At 43.1% G+C, this 25441-nt stretch overlaps 1 long non-coding RNA gene across 1 annotated transcript; it reads left to right on the forward strand.

The window, feature by feature from the left end:
* The first annotated feature begins 1575 nt into the window (after window positions 1-1575).
* Window positions 1576-24111, forward strand: LOC119855992. The gene is made up of 4 exons (XR_006281632.1): window positions 1576-1586; window positions 15914-15917; window positions 19497-19689; window positions 21819-24111. It is a non-coding gene; the product is annotated as an uncharacterized LOC119855992 (long non-coding RNA).
* Window positions 24112-25441: the final 1330 nt, after the last annotated feature.

Genomic DNA, 25441 nt, shown 5'->3' on the forward strand with positions numbered 1-25441 from the left:
CCTAACTGATTTTTCAATAAAAAGAAAATGCGAAGAAAGTAATAATGGATAATCTATTTCAACCTGTAATGATAAAACACCTGAACAAATGCCCAGTGGAACTAAGAAAAATCATTGATTTACAGCAAATGTTCTTTCAAGTCTGTGCAACATTTTTTTTTAAGTCCTTTGTGATACTTTTTCACATCCAACTCATAGAAAGGGCTAGAAATTAGGGGCAATCAAATGCTTTACATTATAGACATTTGGAGAAGGCTAACAATTCATATAATTTAAAATATCACTTATGAAAGCTTCTGTGGAAAACTATTTGCAAAGGACTGAGTAAAAAAACTAGACCTTTTCAAGAATGATTATTTAAAAAAATAAACAACCTTTTATAATTCTCATAATCTCTGCTGTGAAGTAATTTAACAATAAGAGGCCATTAAAACTTCAGCTGAATAGTGAAATATACATTGAGAGAGGTTAATGTCAGCTTTTTGTATGAATGCCTGTAGCCTCTGGAAATAAAATGGAAAAACACCAATATGGAAGCTTGAAATATTATTGCATTTAAAAAAAAATAAAAGTGGTGATATCAACAGTCCAAAACCTAAACCCATTTCAGAACTTTTCAGATTCTTGTTTATAGATCCTGATATTTACATACACTTCTTTTAGACATCTTACAGCTATAAAGGACAGAAGCAGGAAATTCTTGTCTCAGTTGGAAAAAATATTCCAATATCCTGAGTAGAAAAAGTAGGTTGCCCTGATGTCAGTGGGTCTACTCACAGTGAATAAAGTTATGCACTTAACTCTATTAGTTTGAATCCAGTATACGTTAAAGCAACACAACCCCTATGCAACAGTAAGACCAGTATAGCTTATTTGTGTATTTTACAGGAAAAGGTACCTTTAATCGGTCTTATTGCATCTGCACTGGGGGTTGCTTTGATTTAACTATTTTGGTTTAAAAAATCATATCCCTAACCAAAATAGTTAAATCCGTATGAAAATTGTGCATATTGTATGTGAACCAAACCTGAATAAGTCTCACAAGCCCCTCTTTCCATCCCATTTGTCCCCTTTCTTTCCTCCTTAGATAGCATCAAGAGATGCTATCTATGTTCCTCTGGGTGCGATGGAGAAGTAAAGGGCTTGTTAAGATTCAGATGGTAGCAACTTTCAATCTCTACTAGATTGGGCTGGATTTGAACCAGTGATCCAGAAGCAAAAGTATCAATGTGCAGAGTAGAATCACTCATGGGAGTGAAGGATGAAAGCTTGTTGCTTAAGGAAGTGAATCAGAGTTCACTGAAGTCATTACAGAAATGTAGGACTAGAAAGGACCTCAATACATACTCATAGATATTAAAGTCAGAAGGGACCATAATGATCATCTAGTCTGACCTCCTGCACAATGCAGGCCACAGAATCTCACCCACCTGCTCCTGCAATAAACCTCTCACCTATGTCTGAGCTATTGAAGTCCTCAAATCATGGTTTAAAGACTTCAAGGTGCAGAGAATCCTCCAGCAAATGATCCATGCCCCATGCTACAGAGGAAGGCAAAAAACCCCTAGGGCCTTTTCCAATCTGCCGTGGAGGAAAATTCCTTCCCGACCTCAAATATGGTGGTCTGCTGAACCCTGAGCATGTGGGCAAGATTCACCAGCCAGATACCCAGGAAAGAATTCTCTGTAGTAACTCAGATCCCATCCCATCACAGGCCATGAATAGTTAAAGATCAATTAATTGACAATCATGTTATCCCATCATACCATCTCCATAAACTTATCAAGTTTAATCTTGAAGCCAGAAAGGTCTTTTGCCCCAAACTGCTTCCCCTGGAAGGCTATTCCAGAACTTCACTCCTCTGATGGTTAGAAACTTTCATCTACTTTCAAGTCTAAACTTCCCAATGGCCAGTTTATATCCATTTGTTCTTGTGTCCGCATTGGTACTGAGATTAAATAATTCCTCTCCCTCTCTGGTATTTATCCCTATGATATATTTATAGAGAGCACTCGTATCTTCCTCGACCTTCTTTTGGTTTGGCTAAACAAGCCAAGCTTCTTGAATCTCCTTTCATAAAACAGGTTTTCCATTCCTTGGATCATCCTAGTAGCCCTTCTTTGTACCTGTTCCAGTTTGAATTCATCCTTCTTAAATATGGGAGACAATGTCCCTTGCACTGAGGCAGGATTAAGTATTATCTAGACCATCCCTGAGAGGGGTTTGTCTAGCCTGTTCATAAAAACCTCCAATGACAGAGCTGCTACAGCAACCCTAGGTTATTTGTTCCAGTGTTTAACTGCCCTTACAATTAGGAAGATTTTCCTAATGTCTAACCTGAACCTCTCTTGCTACCATTTAAGCCCATTACTACTTGTCCTGTCTTCAGTGGATAAGGAGAACAATTTACCATCCTCCTCTTTATAACAACTGTTGACTTGTACAGGCTGGCTAGCATTTATCTATGTGTATATCATAGTAATAATACGATTATCCACACCATATAGCTATATTAGTATGCATGAAGCACCAATAACATTAAGCATAAATATTGTAACAGTGATATAGCCTAGACTGGCCTGTTCACTTATGCTAATTATCCCATAAGTCCTTGCATTTGTTGAAACAAGTATTCTATGTCACAATATGACCTAGGAAAGTACATTCACAGACTTGTACCTGGAATGCTAGTAGCCAGCACAAAGATAAGGAAAGAAAACAACAACAATTTAGGGAACAGGGACAAACTGTTGGGTTAGATTTTTTTTAAATGACATGTAAAGAGATTTGTAAAATCATCATATAAAGAATACTACCTGAAATGTGTAACTTTGGGAGCACACCTTCTACATAAGGTGAATATAACATCACTGCACAAGGCAGCTTCCTGGAGATTGGTATTGTACAACACCTTTTCCCTGAACTATGTTGTTGTTGGCTTACAACAATGAACCTGACTGACATAGGTTATTTGGTCTCTAAAGCATATTTTACAATGAACCAAGTAAAGTAAGTAAACCAAAGTAATTGACTATACCATTTATCAACACAACTTGTTACATACTTGAAAGCTGTTATCATATCTCCCCTTGGTCTTCTCTACTATAAAAACCTGATTTTTTTTTTTTCAATCTTTCCTCATTGGTCAGTTTCTAGACCTTTAATCACTTTTGTTGCTCTTCTCTGGACTTTCTCCAGTTTGTCCATCTTTCCTGAAGTGTGGTGCCCAGAACTGGACATAATAGTTCAGTTGAGGCCTTCTCAGTGCTGAGCATAGTGGAAGTATTACTTCTCATGTCTTGCTTACAACACTCCTGCTAATACATCCCAGAATTGTTTGCTTTTTTTTTTTTTTTGGCAGCAGTATTACATTGTTGACTCAACAGGAAACTGTTTCAGGGTACAATGCCAAAGAGAAAGAAAGGCATGGCAGTTTAATTTTTAGGTGATGGCCCACATGGGTTCAGTTATTTACATCATAAAACTGTGTTGTTTAAAGGACAATTAAACATTTGGTTTAATAAATTAATCAGCATGCTAACATTTGTCACAGTGTCAGGTCTGACTTTCCCAACAGTGCATGCAATTAGCAAACAATGCATCACAGTAAGTATATTAGATTTAATTAGAGCCTAACAATCTTAGAAAAAATTATACAAGGTGTGAAGGGACATACCTTCACTCTGAGGGAGAGGAGACTAATGAGCACTTCTGAGCCTGTTACACACTAATGAGGTGCAACTGCAAGGTTTGTTCTGCCTGGAGTGGGAGGAGTTTAAAAAGGGAAAACCTACCACAGAAAGAAGTGGTGAGTAGAAGGAAAGTTATTCAGATTGCTGGCACAGAGCCAGGTCAGCTGAGAAGAAGACAGTTACGTACTTCACCTCTCCTGAAGTTGCATGGACTAGCTGCAGAGCAGTATGCCCCAAGAAGAGGGGCTGAAGGGATAATAGACCCTGATGGACCAAGCTCCAAGAGCTGAATACATACAGACTGCCCGAGAGACTGGCTACCTTTGCCTTTCATTGTTTTTGTTCAGATTCTGTTCTCTCGTAAGAGAGAGAGGGGGAAAGGGAGGACTTTTCTTTTGTCTATTTTACTCAGAAAATCCCCCCCCCCTTGCTATGAACTGGGAGGGGGGAGAGAGATGGTATAAATTACTGACAATGGGGTCTGGAGGGAGGTTTGGGAAGCCCCTGCCCCTCACACAAACCAAGAGTTTTCAGTATGAGTCAATACTAATAGAGGATTACATTAGTCTAGTGACTTATAATACTGTACCTGAATGGATAGTATCGGGAAGTAGATGACAGGTTTCAGAGTAGCAGCCGTGTTAGTCTGTATTCACAAAAAGAAAAGGAGTACTTGTGGCACCTTAGAGACTAACAAATTTATTAGAGCATAAGCTTTCATGAGCTACAGCTCACTTCATCGGATGCATTTGCAAATGCATCCAATGAAGTGAGCTGTAGCTCATGAAAGCTTATGCTCTAATAAATTTGTTAGTCTCTAAGGTGCCACAAGTACTCCTTTCTTATCAGGAAGTAGTAATAGCACCATCCCCATGGACAAAGATACAACATCCTGCAAATGGTTACTTATATGTGACAAGAATAAGAGTTAAAAGTTCTTTTGAAAGATAAAATACTAATACTATTCCTTCTGGTCCTAATTCAACATGGACTTAAGCACAAGCTTTCACCACATCTCCATTCAGGAAAGAGCTTAAGTCATGCTGGGATTTAAGCATGTGCTTATACTTAAGATACATGTTTAAGGCTTTTCTGAACAGGGATTGTTTGTGGAATTGAGGATTTCTATAGTACCTTTCACTGGAGAATCTAAAAGTGGTTTTTGCAAACATACCTGTCATGGCATACCTGTGATGCAGGTAATTTCCTCATTTTATGTAGGGGCTACTGAGCCATGGAGAATTTAAAGCACAGTTTTACTCTGAATATGTACAATGAATATTGCCTTACGACTCAGGCAATCTGCTCCCTCTGTGTATTAGCTGTACTTCTCCCTGCACTTGTTCATCTTTGCATACCCTATTCATAGCCCCACGAAGTCAAGAGACCTCCTCGTCAACCTCCTCCTGGCACTAGCCAAAGTAGCCATTTTCACCACCAGGAAGAGGATGGTAGACAAGGGCGTGTTCTGTGACTGTGGGGCCTACTTTTGCTCCTCCCTGGTATCTGGGCAGAGTTCCTTTGGGCAGCATCCACTGGCTCCCTTGATGCCTTTGAGGAGCAGTGGGCATTATCCGATGTTCTCTGCTCGGTGTCCCCATCAGGTTCCCTTCGTTTAGCCCTCTGACCTCACTCCCATCCCTCTTACCTCTTTAGTTGTCCCTCAAACTTAATGGAGATCCAGGACCTTGAGGATCCTCCCCCTTCAGTAGTGGGAGGGCTCCACCTGCCCATCTCCAGGATCCCAATAGATGGTGTATTAGTTCATATCTGCTCACTTCAGTGGAGTGCCTCTGGATTTCTACCAGTATAACTTGGGACAGAATTTGTTTGACACTTTTTTAACCCACCAATTATCTGGCTAAAATTGCTTCAGAAAATTATTCATTTTAACATACCGCCATTATTCCAGAATGAGCTGCTTGGTCCACTCATGCTGATTCCTTTTCACTTTCTGTGATTTATTTCCTTGTGGCCAATCCTCTATCAGTTCAAATTTGTCAGTATTTTGATATCCTGCTCTCAACTTCCCCTTGTGAGGACAATCCCTCCCCCATGCTCTGTCAGCACTATCCCCTGGGTTTCATAGTATATCTGTATCCAATATTTGGGCCTGATCCTGCAAACACTTACTTGATTAGTGCTTTCGGAAGTGAGTGCTCCCTTTGACTTCAGTGGCAACTAACCATGGTATCAAGCACAACGTTTGCTAAGTGTTTGCAAGATCAGATCTTGGATTCCTTTCTATTGAAAACTCCTTGAGGCAGGGACCATGTCTCCTTGGCCTCTTGTCTGCCACCAAGAACAGTGTTGGTATAAAACAAACAATTGTAATGGACTAGATCAGTGTTTCTCAAACTTGGGACACTGCTTGTTCAGGGAAAGCCCCTGGCGGACAGGGCCGGTTTGTTTACCTGCCGCGTCCGCAGGTTCAGCCAATCGCGGCTCCCACAGGCTGCGGTCCCCCGCTCCAGGCCAATGGGGGCTGCGGGAAGCGGCACGGCAACCACTGACGTACTGGCAACCACTTCCCACAGCCCCCATTGGCCTGGAGCGGGGAACCGTGGCCCGTGGGAGCCGCAATTGGCCAAACCTGCAGACGTGGCAGGTAAACAAACCGGCCCGGCCTGCTGGGGCTTTCCCTGAACAAGTGGCATCCCAAGTATGGGAAACACTGGACTAGATTGTCCCCTCCAAGTGCCGCCAAAGGGGACTCTGAGATCATATCCAGCAGGGTTCCCACATGAAGATAACCATCCTGTCATAGAGGTGGGGTTTGCCAGGACTGATGGAACCCTGGGGATCTGTTTCTGCTGTAGCTGTGACACCTGGATGATTCCCACCTCTGGGCTCCCACCCCATTTTTTATGTATTAAAAAAATGAATACAGCTCCAAATTACCCTTTCAGGGTAACTTTTGTATGCCCAGAAAGGGGATGGGGAGGACAATGTACACTAACAACTTGGCTGCCTTTTTCTCTCAAAACCTTACTCATCTTCTCCTGCCTAACTCCTCTCAGCACAGACCCAGTGTGGATCTGGGGGCCAGGCACCCAAATTGCTCCAATAATTCTATTTGTCAAAGACTGATTTTTGGTATGAGGGTTGTCATCCCACTAATCTCACTCCCCATTTTAAATGGTTCACAACATCACTTGGCATGAGTCATGTCAACAGAGCTAAGTTGTTTTACCACTTGCTATGTATATCACTTAGCATGTTCCAACAATCTGCTGCAGTGGCTACTTTTTGATCTTTGATCTGAGAGTTGCAGAGCCCATCTAATGTCCTAGATCATTGCAACTAGGGCTTTGTCTAAACCAGCACTCTTGTTGGTCAAACATTTGTCAGTTAGGGGGTATGAAAAAACACACCCCTGACCGACAAAAATACCGGTGTGCACAGTGCTGTCGGCAGGAGATGCTCTGCCACTGTTCATTAGGGATGGTTTAATGGGAGAGCTCTCTCCCGTCAGCATAAAGCAGCTACATGGGAGACCTTACAGTGGCGCAGCTGCAGTGGTACAGCTGTGCTGCTGTATGGTCTGTAGTGTAGACAAAACCTGTAGTGTAGACAAAAAAACTGTGCTAATTTACATTTCAGTATTAACTTTTAAGAGCAGAGATAGCAGCCTTAGTTTCCTCATCTGTAAAATGGGACTAATACTACCCTTTGTAAATTATTTTGAGATCTATAGCTAGAAGCACCATATAAATTGCTCTTTTTTTTTTTTTCCAAAGGAGAGGACCTTATTGGATATTTTCACATTTCCTCTTTTACACTCTTCCTAACACCACATTGACCAAGGTCCTTTCTGTGTAGTGCACCTGCCTCAGGCAAAAATGGCTGAACATGGTTCCTCCTTGGAACCCATCAAAACTGCCAAAAGGAGGCACTAGTGAGCAGGCCCACATTAAAGAATTTTGGAGCCCTGTGCACTATGGAAATTGGAGGGGCGGGCATCCTTTCTTAAACGATACATAGCATGTGATAGGCAAAACTTCTTTGTGCCACTCTCCTCCTACCCCCTAGAACAGAGGCTTTTTAACAGGGAGGAAGATGCATGTTGGACTATTGGGGGGGGGGGGGCAAAAAGGGGGGGAAGAGTGAGATTTCTGATGGTTTGGTGGTTATGGTAGAAGTGGAATGCCAAATGCCAGGTCTGCAAGTGCCACTCACTAAGGCTTGGCCCAGCTGCCCCTCTATCATGACTGGATGGGGGATGGACCAAATATGAGCTGGGGGTGAGGTGGCGGCCCTGAGATGGGGGGCTCTGTGCAAGTGCACATTGGTTAGTCTGGACCTGCCTATGAGTGGTGCTAGATACTTCATAACTGCACATGGTGCAGCCTCCATAGCACTCTGCAATGAGAATCTATGGCCTAAATCTGGACAAACACTGAATTAGAAATTCCATGGTCAGACACATGACTACTAGATTCCTGTACAGAAATAGAAAACACAGGGTGCTGCCTCTCTGCACACCTGTTAGCCAGATGGATGGAGGCTGCACTGTTGAAATATATGGCAAGAGAAATATTGCAGTGATGAAGGCCATATAAATACTTAGCTAGAGAGGGGGATTGGTTGATTCATAGGTGTCTAGGGTGGTTTATGGCCAGAAATAATCCCTGCATAACATAGGCCATAAAACTACACCCAGTAACTTCTGCATCAAGACCATAACTTCTCTGTGGTCTATAGCATATCTTTTTAGAAAGATATCCACTCTTTTAAAGACTTCAAGGGATGGACGACCAACCATGTCCTTAAATAAATTGTTCCAGTGGTTAATTACTCTCACTGTTGTTTTTTTTTTTTTTTTTTTTTTTTAAATTTTGCACCTTATTTCTAGTTGAGTATGTCAAGCTTCAGCTTCCATCCATTGGATCTCATTATGCCTTTTTCTGATAGATTAAAGAATTGTTGACTCAGAAATTCTTTTCCATGTAGGTGCTTGTAGACCATGATCAAGTTACGTCTTCACCTTCTCATGGATATACTAAATCTTCTTTAGTCTGTCATTATTGTAGCTCTTTTGGGAAGCCTCCAATTTTTTTCAACAGCATCTTAAAAGTGCAGATACCTGGAATGGACCCACCATTCCAGTAACAGACCAGTAATGTTATATGCGGAGGTAATACCACCTCCTTACTCTCACTTGATATTCCCCAGATATTATAAAGTTACTGGAAACTAATATATTGTGCAACTTTTTATCATTATCATAGTGTGACATTCATCAAATTTTCCTTCCAAGTAAATACTGTATGAGGAAAAACATTGCTTTAATACAGTCATTTCTATCTTGAGCACAGATGTATTAGTGCTAATGAAAGCTCCAGGGCAGATTTTAGCGCTTTCATTACAGAGCACCATGGTAGTTCAATTAAGATCTTTACAGCCAATCTGCATTCTTACCTTGTTTTGAAACAAAATTTTCATGAGAAGATTTGGATCTGATATATTCTCTAAGTGGTTTAGAGTAATAAATCATCAAGTGAGGGAGCTTCTCTATCGCCATGTTTACTATTGCCACTATTATTTATGAGAGCTGGAAGAAACTATCATAGCATATGTGACCCTAAGACTCTCAGTGCCATCTGGCAGAGGGCTGACTGTTCCGTAAACTCCTACCAGATGCAACACCCTCACCACAATGAACGAATCATAGAATTCGTTTGTAAAAGGTGTTGTGTGAAGGTGCAAATGAAAGCTGGTGTCACAGCAGTCATGAATATCGTTGTGTGATATACATACAGATAGTGTGTAAAGTTATGTATCTGCGTTGGAAATATGTTTTTTTTTTTTTTTTTTTGGGAGGGCAGACTTGATAAAACAAGCTTGTCCTAGACAAGGAAAGGTTGATTTACCTGTCTGCCTTGGAATCGGTAATGAATCAAGTATTGTAAAAACAAGACAAATGATGCTCATTTGCATTTTAAGTCAACAGAAGTTATCTGGAGGGTCAGTACAGCATCAGCTCATTGGAGCACACAGAGCAGGGGAGAAGAACTTCACCTGGGGGTACACTTCAAAAGAACATATGTCAAATGGTTACTGGACAATAAGGGGAGAGAACTCCTAATTATCCATCATGGAAGGTACAAAAGTCAGTGCTCCTTCCACCTATGAACAGTGGATCCCCAACTATGTGGGCTGGTGATAATGTTTTGGACAAAGCTTGGAGCTTGCTAAGGTTATATGTACACTCTTAGAATCGTTTCAGAGTAGCAGCTGTGTTAGTCTGTATCTGCAAAAAGAAAAGGAGGACTTGTGGCACCTTGTGGATATGGAAGAGTCTGCAGATGAAGATAATGTCAACGTGCTCATAAAGGAACATTTTGGGGGTTTCGTACCACTGAAGGAGACGACTGGAGCATTTATGACTGAAACTATTCTACAAGAGCTTGAAACAATGTCATTATCTGTTGAAAACTTGCGTGGCCAAGCCTATGATGATGGAAGTAATATGAAGGGTAAAGACAATGGTGTGCAAAGTAGAATGATGGAAATTAATCCTAGGGCCTTTTTCGTTCCTTGCAGTGCGCATTCTCTGAATTTGGTTGTCAATGATACTGCTAGATGCTGTTTGGAGGCAAGCAGTTTCTTTGACCTGGTGCAACGTGTTTATGTGTGTGTTTTAGGCTCAACATGCCGTTGGGATATTCTGACTTGCCATGTGAATTCTCTAACCGTGAAACCACTTAGTCAGACGAGATGGGAGAGTCGCATTGATGCTTTGAAGCCTCTTTGCTATGAACTTGGGAAACATTTATGATGCCCTAATTGAAATTTCTGATACTACCTTTACTGGATCATCTGGCAATATGGCACCTTCAGATGCAGAAGCTCTTGCAAATGGCCTTTCCAAGTTCAAATTTGTGACTTCACTCATTTTGTGGTACAATATCCTTTTGGAGATCAATCTCACTGCTAAGCAGCTTCAGGAAAAGAACTTGAACATACATTCTGCTATTCAAAAACTGCAGCAAACTAAAAATGTTCTGGAGGAATTCAGAAGTGATGAAGGGTCTGAAAGAACATTGGTAGATTCTCTTGAGCTTGCTGAAGAAATAGACTTTCTGACAGAATTTGAACCAGAGCCAGTTCACATTCGGCAAACGAAACAGCTCTTTGTATGAAGGATGAGACGCACCCATTCAGAACCCAAAACAAAGGTTCAAAGTGAATTTCTACTTCGGAGTCCTTGATACTGCTATTCAGTCAGTTGATGAAAGATTTCAACAGATGCAGCAGGTAGTCAATATTTGGCTTTCTAGATGATATCCAAACCTTGCAAAAGAAAACAGCAAAACAATGAGAGAATTTTTTATAAAACTGGAGTCGGCTCATGAAAATTCAAAAGACATTGATGCAACAGATTTGTGTGTGAGCTTCAGGCTTTTTCAAGACCACTTAAGAAACATTCTACTCCTGAAGTACTGAAGTTTGTTGTGAAAATAAACTCGCAGACAGTTTTCCAAACATTTTTATAGCTCTGTGCATTCTTTTAACGTTGCCAGTTTCCGTAGCTAGTGGGGAATGTAGCTTCTCAAAGTTAAAATTGATAAAAACATATCTGCATTCAACAATAGTGCAAGAGAGACTTGTTGGGCTTGCCACAATGTCAATAGAGCATGAAATAGCCGGAAAACTGGATCTAAAAGAACTAGTGACTGAATTTTCAAAACTTAAAACAAGAAAAGTCATGTGTTAGGAGCTCGGAGTGTTTTGTAAATACAGGTTAAAGTTCATTGAAAAGTTTTCTTATTTCTTTCTATATTGGATGTGATGCTAATGGCAATGAAAGCAGGATAGCGTAATGGATGATTTTGGATTTGTAGTAATTGTAGTTCATCTCTATTTGAAATTGGACTGATAATCTAGCTGTCGTACAAATCTATTCTGAAAATTTCATGTCTCGATTTTATTTGATCTCAGAAACATTGGTTGGACAGACAGATGGAGGGAGAAACCAAATTAAGCCTCTGTTTTTTTTAAAAAAAAAAAAAAAAAAAGCTTAAACATTAAAAGGAAAAAGGGGGGCAAAATGTTTCCCAGTTTATCAAAAACCTCAGTCTAGATCTGCACTTGGGGTTTGGGGGTGGGGGGCACCCATTGCATGGTTCGCCATGGGTGCCAGTTGCTGGCAGCTAGTCTAAGACTGCCCCTGTGTACTGTGAACAAGAGAAGTCTGATCACAACATATTGAAGCGAAAGTGTTAACTATCTGCACCATTTTCTGGTGTTCTTTGCTGTGATTGCCATGTGAATAGATTATTGAAATGCTAACTTTTATTCTTAAAATATCTATTTTTAATGGATTCATATTGTGCCATTTAAACGATTGTAACATTGCCAACGCAATTTCATAGGAATTTTAATACCAAGAATAGTCTGTAAAATGCTATAAAACTTCTAATAGGCCTATAAACAGACTGTAGCCATATAACTATTCTGCCACTAAGGCTGGAAACAAGAGAAATTGGGAACATCCAACACACAAAAACACTTTAAAGGTCATGGTGCAATCTATCATATTTCACAGAATACACAAGGGGGGGAATCTACTATTCTATTGTTATAGAACAGCTCGTAAAAAGTAGGAAATGTAATTATTATGACAAAGATTATAATATGTACTAACACATTTTTGCTACACTTTCCTTTTGTTAAATTAATCATCTCATCTGTTGAAATAGCTGTTTCCCCCAGAGAATGTATTTCTTATCAAACCCACACTTACCTGTTGAATTTGTGATGTCTATACCGTGATAGAACCAGATAATGAACACACAATGATCTTCTTTTTCCCTTTTAATAACTATACTGCAACCAGGTTATATTCTCCAACATCAAGCAAGAAGCCTCCCAGACTTACCCCAACATTCATTATTCAGAATCATTTAACACTAACTACAATTTTTGAACTAATTCTACTTTCCATTCTCCCTTGAGTCATTATGAATAAGGTTGTGCTCCAATTTTGCCATCCCTTTTTCACTGTCTTTTTCCCTCTTCTTTTGTTGGTTGTTTGGTCTGATTTTAAAAGTCCCCAGTGCAAATGCAAAATAGTTCTTCAGTGCCAATGGCACAGAAGCTCTACACATTACATACAGTGTATTCTAAAATACCTGAACATATGTGACCATTGGTACCACTATAAAAATATTCGATCATTGTTTGCTTTTGAGAGCAGTTTGTGACCTTGTCAGGGTAAGAATAATGGCTCAATTTATCTCCTGCATCAAGAGACAGTCATAGGATCAGAAGCACAGTCAGGGAGCAAACTATACCTCTCGGATTCTCATTAGGCGTTTTTCAAAGTAGCAGCCGTGTTAGTCTGTATTCACAAAAAGAAAAGGAGTACCTGTGGCACCTTAGACTAAATAAATTTGTTAGTCTCTAAGATGCCACAACTACTCCTTTTCTCATTAGGCATTGGCACTGCCCCCAGCCCATCAGCATGTTAGAGCAGGTATGGGACTGCTCTAAAACAGAGGTGATGTCAATGGGACTTGTCCCATGCTTAAAGCTAATTTTATGTGTTTTGCAGTGTCATAGTCCAAGGCATCCTGTCTCCCCTCCTATGTTCAAGAACATTCTCATTCTCCTTATGCAAATTTTTGATAGTTACTTATTTTCTCATATCGCCTTCTAATGTAGAGTAATGGTGACTGTAACCTAGAAACAAGATTAAATGTGCATATATATATATATATATATATATTTATATTAACTTAGCTAAAATATTACCATACCCCTGTGTCCTCAGATTCCTTGTGACTCAGATAAGTAGGTTATATATACCTTCCTGAAAGTTGCTGTACTTTGAAGTGTGGTGAATTTTTATTTCATATTTTATTCAACTACATATATGGCTATAAATACAAAGAGATTTTAAAAGGATAAGACAGAATTAAAGGACAACGTATGATTTATAGTTGCACTATGCATAGTTAGGTTTGTGAAAAGGGGAAAATATCAGCAAATGTGATATACATGTATATATGCATTAACTGCAAATTTCCTCCCAAATTATCACCTTTTTTAATGTATAAGAAATTTTTTTAAGAAGCTAGCAATAAAGCTGAGGCCCTTTTGCGTTAGGTGCTGTGTACAAACGCAGTAAAAGACAGTCTCTGCCTCAGAGCTTACAGTCTAAGACTCTGATCTTTCAAACATGCATGTACTTAACCTTAAGCAGATAAATAGTCCCACGGGCATTGTAACCAGGTGGCTGGTCTGTGGGCTGGAGAGTCTGGGTCTTAGCCAGCCCTGATTACAAGATGAGTCCCACCTGAAAGGAATCAGGTGATTTCAATATAAAAGGCAGCCGAAAGATGAGGGGAGGGGTGTGGCTGAGAGGAGCTAAGTTTGCTGGGGAGGAAATCTGGCAGCAAGCTGGGAAAACAAGAGACTGCAGCTGTTCCCCTGGATGGTGCAGGGAGTAGAAAGAAGGCTCTTGTATGGCTCTGAATCAGCAGGAGGGAAGGTACCAGCTGAGAGAAGCTGTGGAGAAGGACAAACTTGAGGCAGAGGATAGTGGGATGCAGACTGACTGACAGACCCTTAGGGGAAAGGGACTGTGCCCAACTATAGCTGGGATAAAGACCGTGAGGCCTTGTGTTCTATTCTCAGACTTCCTGTTATTTTGGACTATTAATGGGACAGAGGCTTTGGGGCCTCCCAGGGCCAGCGTGTACCCAGAAAACTAAATAAATGGTACCTCTTGTAGGGATTGTTTGAATTACCTTTGAACTATGAGTTATTAAAGGGGGCTGGTAAACTGAAGGGGAAATAGAAGTAACCCTAGCCACAAGGGGGCACTTGGGAGGCAGTAAGCAGCTACTGGGTGACAGACATCAGTGGGGCTACTCATGTGAGTAAAATTAAGCATATGCTTAAGTGAATACTCAGTCATGGCCTAAAAAGATAAATCATCTGCTTTTGTGTAACTAGAGATGGTTAGTAATGTTCAAATAACCATGTCCAGATTAGCAAACCAGGAATAGCTTCAAAAGTGGCTTGATGTAAGTCTGAGATGCCACCAGCAAACAATGAAAGTGGGTGTTGATTTACAATGCACATGTGGTATCTGTGGTCACTGTGCGTGTTGTCTCTCATCTTCCAAAGGAGTATGAGACAATGGTGTCTGCTATGCAATGGTCTAATACGGTTCAATGTGGCCCATTGTTTCCGGGGTAGGCTGAAGCCTGGAAGTTCTTTTGTGAGGTTGGCAATCAGATGTGTGTTTGGGACATTAGCATTATCCCAGAATTCTTTCTAGTGTGCCTCCAGATTGGAGGAGGATAGCTTTAAAAGTATCTGCAAGAGTTTTAGCCCAATCCCAAACAGGCTTCTGAGATTTCAAATGTGTCTTCAGAAGATTCTGGAGGCTCTTTGAGTTGGTAAGTTCAGGATGGCCATGATTTGATGGTACACTCAAGCTGTATGTGTGTCTCTGGCTTTTCCATGGGGGGTATATGTGCTAGAACAGGCAACCATTGAATAGATGTTAGTTTTAATTTTCTGGTTACAAGTCTCATCACAGCAATAAGCTATGTCTCCAGAAGTTTGATATGTGAGCTGCCCACCCAGACTGCTGTGCAACGTTCAGTGGTCAAGTATACCACTGCTAAAGCTGCTGTTCAATGTGTGCATGTTGGTACCCCATGTACCCTCATGTTTTTGGACAAGGCTAGTTCTTGCTTTTTATCTTTTTGTCTCTTTTAGACAAAAGCTTGACTTTTAAAGCCCCTCAGGGAAAAGTTATGTCAAGTACTTTGGGTAGGGTTTATTTCAGACCTAGTGTCATTAAGTGGTTCCTTGGCAGCTTTGTAGTTTGTGAAAGGCTATTACCAAGGTTTTGAAGGCATTGGGGTGGAGCTTCCAGTATGAAAAGTATTCTGCTATTACATCACTAACATAGATGTTGAACAGTGAAGGAGCCAGCACAGATCCTTGAGGTAAACCACCACTGGTGATGCTTGCTTTGCTAATCTGCTCATCACATGGTAGCTTCAGTTCAGCATTGTGGCCAGGACTCATAGTGCTACAGCATTTGGTGATCCCGGGTGCCTTGAGCAATACTGAAGAGCCTGTAGGCTTTTTCCTAGCCTCAACAAAACACCCCAACATTCCATATCATCAGGATAAGGAACAACTGATGAGAAGCCTACATACTCAGCTGGAGAAGGCAAGGGAGGTGGGAGGAGAGAGGTTATATATGCTGGTTCATCAGCTCCATCATACCCTTCCTCTCCTATTGCCAACCGCTAAGCCTAAAATGACAGTGGTGAGAAGGGCATGTGGAAGCCTCCAGGGATGCTTGCAGATATATCAGGTGCTAAATTGCCTCAAAGGCTGGCCTTAAATTCTTCACTTTTTCCTCTCCCGCCCCCTGCATAAATAAAAGGAGGGGAATTAACAGGGTAGTGAGTATTCAGTGGTGCCTAGTCACTGAGCTGCTTTGGAGTGAGGGAAGCAATCAGTATCACTTGACCTGACTAATCATGATGCTTAGGAAAGGGTGGCTTGATTCTAATGTTTCCTAGATTAGCAACATAGTTTCTGAATATCAACTATGGCTCTAAAGAGGAAGCTAAGCAATTTTTATTTAATTAAAAATGTTTTTGGAAGCTGAACACAATGGAGAGGATTAGAAGCAGAGGAAGACTTAAAGGACTAAGCTAGTTTATGCAGGACTCCCACATCCACAAATAACAGGGTTTAAGCTGCTCAGCTGACCTCTTCACTGGTTGCAATTTCTGATCAGTCCTGCTAGTTTAACAGCATCAGCTGGAGGGAGACCTGTTTTGGTCAGGAGGAAGAAATTCAGGGGATGGGGGTCTTCTGCTCTATTAAAGATGTGGCTTGTAAAAATACCTATTTGCTTTAAGTTTGTTTTTTTTAAAGTCCTTTGCTGAGAAGTGAAGCAAAAATAAATGAGCATCAGAGTAAATGTAAAGTAACAAAGCCATGGTCTTCATAGAAACCAGGCAGAGTATTTAGTCCACCAGACTATTTGAAAATGAGTGGGAAAAGTAGCTTCCAAAGCTGACATCTCAGATTTCTACTCTTGCAATCTATGCCAATCTAATAAATGTATGAGAGGAGTGAAATGATCTGGCAGAGCTGAAGAGCAAATTTTTCCTCTGTATGCCTCTAACTGAAAGGCATGGTTCACAAAAAGCCACAGTTAAAGGCTGTTTGTTTCAAGGACTCGACTCTAGAAGCACCACTTCACAGAGCAATTGTATTGTGGGTAGAAAATGTCCAGAATTGAGACCTAACCTTGCCACTAATGGCATCTAGCTTATTAACTTTTAGGGATATAATATTGTTCTTAATATGTAACTCCCAGACCCTCATTTTGATAGCTAACACCCTCAGGGAGCTATGTTTTTCCCCAGCATATGGTGGCCATCTTCCTGTGCAAGGATAAGAGCTCCTAGTGCTCGCTGCAACATTCCCATAGAGCAGTTAGAATTTGGCTCTACTTATATTTCCTCTCTAACAGTACTATCAAGCCTGATGAATAACCAAGCATGCTAGCTAATAAATGTATTGCTGTCTTGTTGTGCAACCTCCTAATTTGAAAACACTTACCTTCTCACAAATAGCTGTGACTGAAAGATTGCTCAAAAGCTTCTCTCACCATAAGAAGTTGGTCCAATAAAATATATCATCTCACCCATCTTGTCTCTCTAGATTCCTGCATGACAGCTTGGAAATTATATTTGAATTAATCTCATTAAAACCTTCTCACAGAGCAGTTCTTCCATTAAAGGCCATTTCTAGACCCTTTCACCCTGCACCATGGGAAACTTGTACAACACCTTCAAAAATCAAGCCTGGGAAGTAACTTTAGACACTAAAAATCAGTCTCAATAAAGATGCTGGATGTATGGCTTATTACAACAATCTGTAACCACTAATGCCCCCACACTTGTCCTGTGGCTGCAGGGGTGATAAGTCACTTCCCTTAAATGATCATTTAGAATATGTATGAACTACTTCATGCTAAATACTCTCTTCTGCCTTTTATTTAGCGGTGACACTCTGAGTACTTTTCCCAGAATTGAAGAAGAGCTCTAGAGCTCAAAAACTTTCCTTTCACCAACCAAAGTTGGTCCAATAAAAGATATTACTTTCCCCACTTGGATGCTGTAGCTTGGTGTTCTTCAAACCAGTAAAGATATCTGAGTCCAGATCTTTGTGGAGGAACAAAGGGGCTGTTTCAAGACTAAATGTCTGGACCGATGACACATGTTTCCTGTGATATACAATTCTAAGTATGTTAATGGAGGATGCAGGTGGTAGAAATCTGGTCATTTTAATTATCTGAAACGTGTATGTAGTGATCTTTTGGATTGTGAATTTCATGGATTAGTTTTAGTCCAGGAACACTTTTTTTTTCCCCCCATTCTTTTTCCTGTCTTGTTTTGAAACTGTGAAATACATGTCTAATTCAACTCCAGGAACGTTCAGAGTCATTAAGCATGCCAAAAATATTAGTCTGGTGTGTCAATCGGGCACTGCTTTTGTTCTGTAATTGTATGCCAGATTTTATATTTTTACATATGTGATTCTTGCTGTTGAGATTAGTATGTTCGTCTTTTACACTAACTTTTAAACGATTTCTGGTGCAAATGTGCTCTGTAGAAAAGAGCTAACAATGAAGCTGGATCCAAAACCCTTGAAGTCAATAGTAGGAATGCACACTAGCTCCAAGAACTTTGGATCAGGTCCAGAATGTGTGTTGACACGTTTCAGTCTGGACTGATGGTTTAAATACACAGCTGATTCTATACTATGGGTTTTATGACTGGAACAGAGTGTGTGTGTGTTTTTCCTCATTTGTGTTCTCCTAAATCCTATTTATTTAGCCACCACCCTTGTTCAAATCCTTCCTAAAAACTAGTTTCTGCCATGAAGCCTACTGTGCTGTCAATAGGATTTCTGATCAGTTTTTAACTGATAAAATACCCTTCCGATTTTAAAGGGTCTTTATCCAATAAGAACTGGTTATTTGTATCAAAGGGCTTGTCTACATGGAGCAGTAAAGCAGACTCATGGGGTGTGACTTCAAAAGCGTACTTATGTGTTTTGCATTAATTGACCCAAGTACACCCTGCTGTTCTGCACTGAGGATTCCCTAGTGTTGGTGGCACTGGGCATAACGCTAGGTAACTCGGGAGGATGGAAGACCACGAGAGTCGATGAAGCCCTCCTGCTCTAGACCTAGGCAAGCCAAAGCTCCTCCATGGTAAACCTTCTGCAACCCTGAGGTTATGCAATGGCAAACAAACTAACATAATTACACAAAAGAGTGCTAGCCTAAACTGGTATCAGCCGGCTGTAAGAGCATGTATGTGTCCGTAACCAGATACGGAAGGGGATGTTTAGCAATAGCCTCCGTGAGATAATAACTCGGGTATGACCAAATAAGGTAAGGCTTGAACAATTCTGATGGAAAAGAGGAAAAATGTACTTGGCTGCTTTAGATGATTGGCTGTGCTATTGTACAGGGCAACAGGTGATTGGGTGCATATACTCATGTAGCTGAGTGGGGGGAAAAATAGGTATAAATTGTATGATCTGCATTTGGCGCACAGGATTTGAGATAGTTCAGTCTCCCTGTGCCATATTTGAAGCTTCAAATAAACTCTCTGCTTCTCCACCCCGTTGTGGTAATGGGCACGACACACACCAGGCAAGGAACCTCACTGTTGCTTGCCTTGGGCACTCTGTGCCAGCAACAGTTTTTGGCATCCAACGTTGCTATTTAGCAATGAGGTTGCTATTTAGCCTTGCCCAGACCCCTCCTGGCAGTTGACGGATTGTGGTGACAACCGACGCTCAGCGCGCACCGGTGAGTTCATCGGGAGGCCTCGGAGGAGACGCGATTTGATCGACCCCAGAGGGCACAACAGTGCAACGCACTCATATAGTGGAGAAGCGACGGTGTGGAACTGGTCCCTTGGATAAGGTAGGAACAACCCAGTAGTCTGGACTTTCCCTGTTAAGACCTGGGGACGCCCTGTGTCGTCCAGGAACATGGGACAGGGACAGAGTACCACAGGCAGGGCACAGTGCACGCCCCTAGAATGCATTCTAGCAAACTGGAAAGTGTTTGGGTTGGATCCAATGACTAAAAGCAAATTAAGAAGGTTCTGTACATTAGACTGGCCTCAATATCAGCTAGAGGACCAGGAAAAGTGGCCACTGGGAGGGTCAATTAATTATAACGCGATCCTCCAATTACTCCCGTTCTGTCAGCGAACGGGTAAATGGAATGAACATCTGTATGCGCAATTGTTTATGGCTCTACGAAATAGAACAGATATTTTACAAAGGTGTAATTTGACTCTGACAGGACCGGTAGTAATAATGTTAGTCCCCAGACCTCCCCGACAGTTGTAATGGCAGATTCGGTGTCCTCTTTGGCCCTAACGCCCCCACCATATAAAGACAGTGTGCCTCGGGTTCCAGAGATTGCCCCCTCGGCAGGATTCTATCCTTTGGTTACCGAGACCGTTGTGGCCCACCCAGGAACGAAAGGGGGCCAGGCCACTACTATGCAAGTTTACACCCATGTGCCTTTTTAATCCAGTAGATTTAGCAGCCTTGCCCCTCCCTTAACCCAGCCACCCTTTTTGCCAGAAATAGAAGAACAGGAACACAACTGTTTGGATATCATAGATGCCCAATACTCCAGCCGCCCGGATTTAAAGGATTCACCACTCCCAAATGTGGATTATTAGTGGTACACTGACGGTAGCAGTACTGTGACAGATGGGCAAAGGAGGGTGGGTTATGATGTCGTGACCCTCCATAATACCGTGGAAGCTGAGGATTTGCCCGCTGGGACCTCTGTCCAGCTTGCCGAACTAGTAGCCCTGACCTGTGCGCTTGAACTATCAAAAGGAAAACGGGTCAACATTTTTACCGATTCAAAATATGCTTTTGGAGTGCTACATGCTCATGCTGGCCTATGGAAGCAAAGGGGAATGCTGACAGCCCAAGGCTCCCCGGTCACCCCAAATTCTCCAGCTCCTAGAAGCCATACAACTCCCCTCGGAAGTGGCGGTGGTGCACTGTAAAGCCCATCAAAGGGAAAATCAAGACATGGCCGGGGCAACGCCCAGGCGGACAGAGAAGCCAAGCATGCTGCCATTCTGAAACCACCAAAAACTGAATGCCCATATGCATGCCCTTATCCCATCAGTAGGGGAGCTTCTGACCCCTCAGTACTCTGGCGAAGACAGAAAACTGGCCGATAAACTTGGTCTTCAGGAAAAGGAGAGATGGCTCCATTCCCCGGAAGGGAAGATCCTCCTACCGAAGGGCTTGATCCGGCCAGTACTGCAGAAACTGCACCAGACCACTCACGCCGGCAGAGAAGCTCTTATCCAGCTAATGGGTAAATACTTTTTGACTTCTAGACTCTGACCCCTGGCTACCCAGGTACAAGCCAACTGTTTAGTCTGCCTAAAGAATAACCCTCGACCGGGACATCCAGTACCACCAGCTACCCTGGGACCCACCCTGTGCCCTGGACTGGTTTGGCAAATAGATTTTACTGAGCTTCCCCGGACCCAAGTGTTCAAATATCTCCTCGTCTTGGATCGATTTCAGCGGATGGCCCAAAGCCTTCCCATACCATAATTGCACTGCCAAAACAGTGGCCCTCAAGTTTAAGGAGATCATTCCTCACTTCAGGCTTCCCCAGTGGATGGAATCTGATAACAGGACGCACTTCACGTCAAAAATCATTTAGAACATATCTAATGCCCTACAGATCCCCTGGAAGCTCCATACCCCCTGGAGACCGTAAGCCAGTGGCATAGTGGAGCGTACGAATCAGACCCTCTAGCGACGCCTCTCGAAAGTTTGCCAGGAAGCCTCTCTACGATGGCCCGATGCTTTGCCCCTCATCCTGCTCTGCATCCGCACTCTCCCAAAGGGCAGATTAGGGCTTAGTCCCTTTGAGATTATGTTTGGAAGGGCATGGCCTATGAACGGGACACTGGTTCTGGCAGGGGAATGGGAAATGGGGTGCGGCTTCTTGTCTCAGTACATGTGCTCTCTGTCTGCTGTTCTCTCTTCTCTCCACAGGTATACCAAAGATTTACAGCCTCTTCCATGGGATGCTCCTGTCCACTCCGTGCAGCCAAGCGACTCCATGCTTGTTCGTACCTGGAAAGACGAGCCTCTCCAAGAGAAGTGGAAGGGACCCCACACTGTCCTGCTGGATTCCCACATGGCAGCAAAGGTTGAGGGACACAAACTAGATCCACCACTCTCGCCTGAAGGCTGTGCCCACTCCTCCGTCAACGGGATGGTGGACTGTCCAGCCCATCAACACTTCGCCCGCCGACGACCTAGGACTCAAGTTATTGTTTAAGAGGCACTAAGGAGGTTGAAGGGGGTCTACTTGTAGCATAGCCATCCTGTCCGAGATACACGGCATGGGTCCTGGATCAGAGTCTGCTACGCTGGTACTTTTTGCTATGGGAACCATTCTCTCACTATTTCCCATTTCGCTCTCTGCACATGCAGGATGGGAAAAGGCCCCTACAGACCTGGTTACTAACACCTATGAGGCCCTGAAGGTTGCTTTTGCCCGTGAATTTAATCTTTCCAACGCCTGAATATATCCCCAGGTCCCCTACCATGTGGCCAGATTCCCTTGGAGGGCCGTCCCCCAAAACTGGTCTGATTTCTGCTCTGACCTCTCCGCCCAAATAAGTTCCCCACGTTATTCGGGGTTCCTACAAAATCTTAGCCGTACCAACCCTACCCTTGTTGAAAATTGTACTAAGGAGTCACGCTATACTATTCATAATGATTCCTGGAGGCCGTATTGGAACTCAACCCGTAATCCCCGCCCCACCCAGCTACGCTCTGTCCTCTTAGGCCTCCTTTGTTATTGCCAGGAAGCCACTGCTAACCATACCTGGTTTGCTGGAAACAGCACCTGTCAATTTTATCTCTCCCCTAGTAAAAATGTTACTATTCCCATGTTCAATGGGACGGCCTGGGACCAGGGAGAAGGACGAATATATTATCCTCCCTCTGCCACTACAAACAAAGCTGGTTTTAATGGCAAGGTAGCCAACGGCCAGTCCTTTTTATATCTGTGGTAACTCTGCCTATAAATGGCTACCCCACCACTAGCATGGAAGCTGTTACGTGGGATATCTTATCCCTCCCCTTCGGGTCATGGCCCAACTCCCGTCTGGCCGTCCCCGGCATCAGCGGTCTCTGTATGCCACTCCCGCACCCATTAGTGAAGGGGATAGATTCGGTATGGTTTTTATCCCGGGGTAGGTAAATTGGCCAAACTCTATTGCCAGCTCTCTGTATTCCTCACCAGGTTTGCCAATGATACCTTGGCCATAGGAAAAAACCTTAACTTGAAGCTTTACCAACTCCAGATGCTGTCCCTGCAGAACCGCCAGGCCTTAGATTACCTTCTGGCTTCACAGGGCAGGGTGTGTGCCCTTATTGGGGACGAATGCTGTACTTGTGTCCCAGAAAATTCACAGGATGTTAACAAGCACATCCTGTCAGCTGAACAGGCTTTCAACCAGTGGAAAGCCCAGGAAAAAGAGCCCACTATTTTTGACTCACTCTGGGGATGGCTGCCTAACCTGGGGGGAGGCATTGTTTGTCTCTTGCTCACATGTGCCGTGTTGTGTATTATTACTCTCCTCTTGCTTGCCTGTTGTAAAGCACTCCTACAAAAAATTTGTATTTCCCACTCCCCAGAAACCCCATTATATCCTCTTATCGATGACTCCAACTCCTTAGTGCTTAATCAATTTTTGTCCTCAGAATATGAGAACTCAGTCAAAAGCTTGTTGAGTGCTCTCAAAGGAGGGAGTAGTTGTTGGCACTGGGCATAACGCTAGGTAACTCGGGAGGATGGAAGACCACGAGAGTCGATGAAGCCCTCCTGCTCTAGACCTAGGCAAGCCAAAGCTCCTCCATGGTAAACCTTCTGCAACCCTGAGGTTATGCAATGGCAAACAAACATAATTACACAAAAGAGTGCTAGCCTAAACTGGTATCAGCCGGCTGTAAGAGCATGTATGTGTCCGTAACCAGATACGGAAGGGGATGTTTAGCAATAGCCTCCGTGAGATAATAACTCGGGTATGACCAAATAAGGTAAGGCTTGAACAATGCTGATGGAAAAGAGGGGAAAAAAAATGTACTTGGCTGCTTTAGATGATTGGCTGTGCTATTGTACGGGGCAACAGGTGATTGGGTGCATATGCTTATGTATGCTGAGTGAAAAATTAGGTATAAATTGTATGATGTAATCTGCATTTGGTGCACAGGATTTGAGATAGTTCAGTCTCCCTGTGCCATATTTGAAGCTTCAAATAAACTCTCTGCTTCTTCACCCCACTGTGGTGGTTGGTGCGACGCACACCGAGCAACAAACCCCACTGTTGCTTGCCTCGGGCACTCTGTGCTGGCAACACTAGGGCAGGTGTTCTCAAACTGGGGATTGGGACCCCTCAGAGGTCATAAGGTTATTACATGGGCGGGTCATGAGCTGTCAGCCTCCACCCCAAACCCTGCTTTTCCTCCAGCATTTATAATGGTGTTAAATGTATTTTTAATTTATAAGGGGAGGGGTTCACACTCAGAGGCTTGCTATGTGAAAGGGGTCACCAGTACAAAAGTTTGAAAACCACTGCCCTAGTGTCTTTTAACATAGTGCTCTTTGAAGTCTCAAAAATCTCTGATTTCTGGATATCTCCATAAAATTTAAAAATTGCTAAAAATACTCCCCACCCCAATGAAATTGATAAGCCCCCCAAAACAGAAGCCCTAACAATAAAGTAAGCTCTCCCAGAAGTGTAGACATGCCATACTTCCTCTACACGCTTAATGAAACCAGTTTTGTCATCCTGTGAGGCAGAGGCAATGCATGGGGTGAGTATGTGGGGTCATGTGCCCCCACTCCCTCTCCCCCGAGGCTTGCTGGTTGGCTTGTTCTGAGCCTGCTCGGTAACACTTGTAAGGGGACTGTTGCCCCCTTACTAACATTCAGTGGAGGTGTTTTAGTTGCTAGCTCCCAGTACTAAAAAGGGGGGAGGGTCGATGGGGAATCAGGACCCTGAGACTGACAGTCCGCAGGAACAATGGGGAGAGGTCAATGCTCCAGGTCAGCCTGAATGACAGGGCGGGCAGGCTAATCAGAGAGTCAGGAGGCCAGGGAGGTCCAGTCCTCCGTGTGAGCTGGAATTGCCTGGGTCAGACAGTGTGGGGCTGAGCTAAGGAGAAAGGAGGGGCTCAAGCTGAGCTGTGCCAGATCCAGAGAGAGCAGACTTGCCCTGGGAGCAGAGCTGCAGCAACCAGAACCAGAGAGGCTAGAAAAGCAGCCCACGACGCAGGTCAGTGCTGGGAGCAGAGTCACAGAAGCAGCCTGCAGAGCAGACCTGTCCTGGGAGCAGAGCTGCAGCAACCAGAGCCAGAGGGGCCAAAGAAGCAGCCCAGAGAGCTGGAGGCAGAGCAGCAGCGACAGAGTGGTGGAGCTGGGGCTGGAGCAGTCCGGAGCTGGGTGCGGTGAGCAGCTGGGAAGAGCGAGGGGGACCCTGGGCAGCAGGCCCAGCACAGGGAGACGCCTCAGCCAAGGGGCTGTGCAGGCCAGGCTTGGATCATAACCCCGACAGAGTGGGGGCAACACTGGGAAGAAGGGTCCTATCACTTAGAGCCTGAGA

This window comes from Dermochelys coriacea, chromosome 5 (assembly GCF_009764565.3).
Source record: "Dermochelys coriacea isolate rDerCor1 chromosome 5, rDerCor1.pri.v4, whole genome shotgun sequence".
Taxonomy (NCBI): domain Eukaryota; kingdom Metazoa; phylum Chordata; order Testudines; family Dermochelyidae; genus Dermochelys; species Dermochelys coriacea.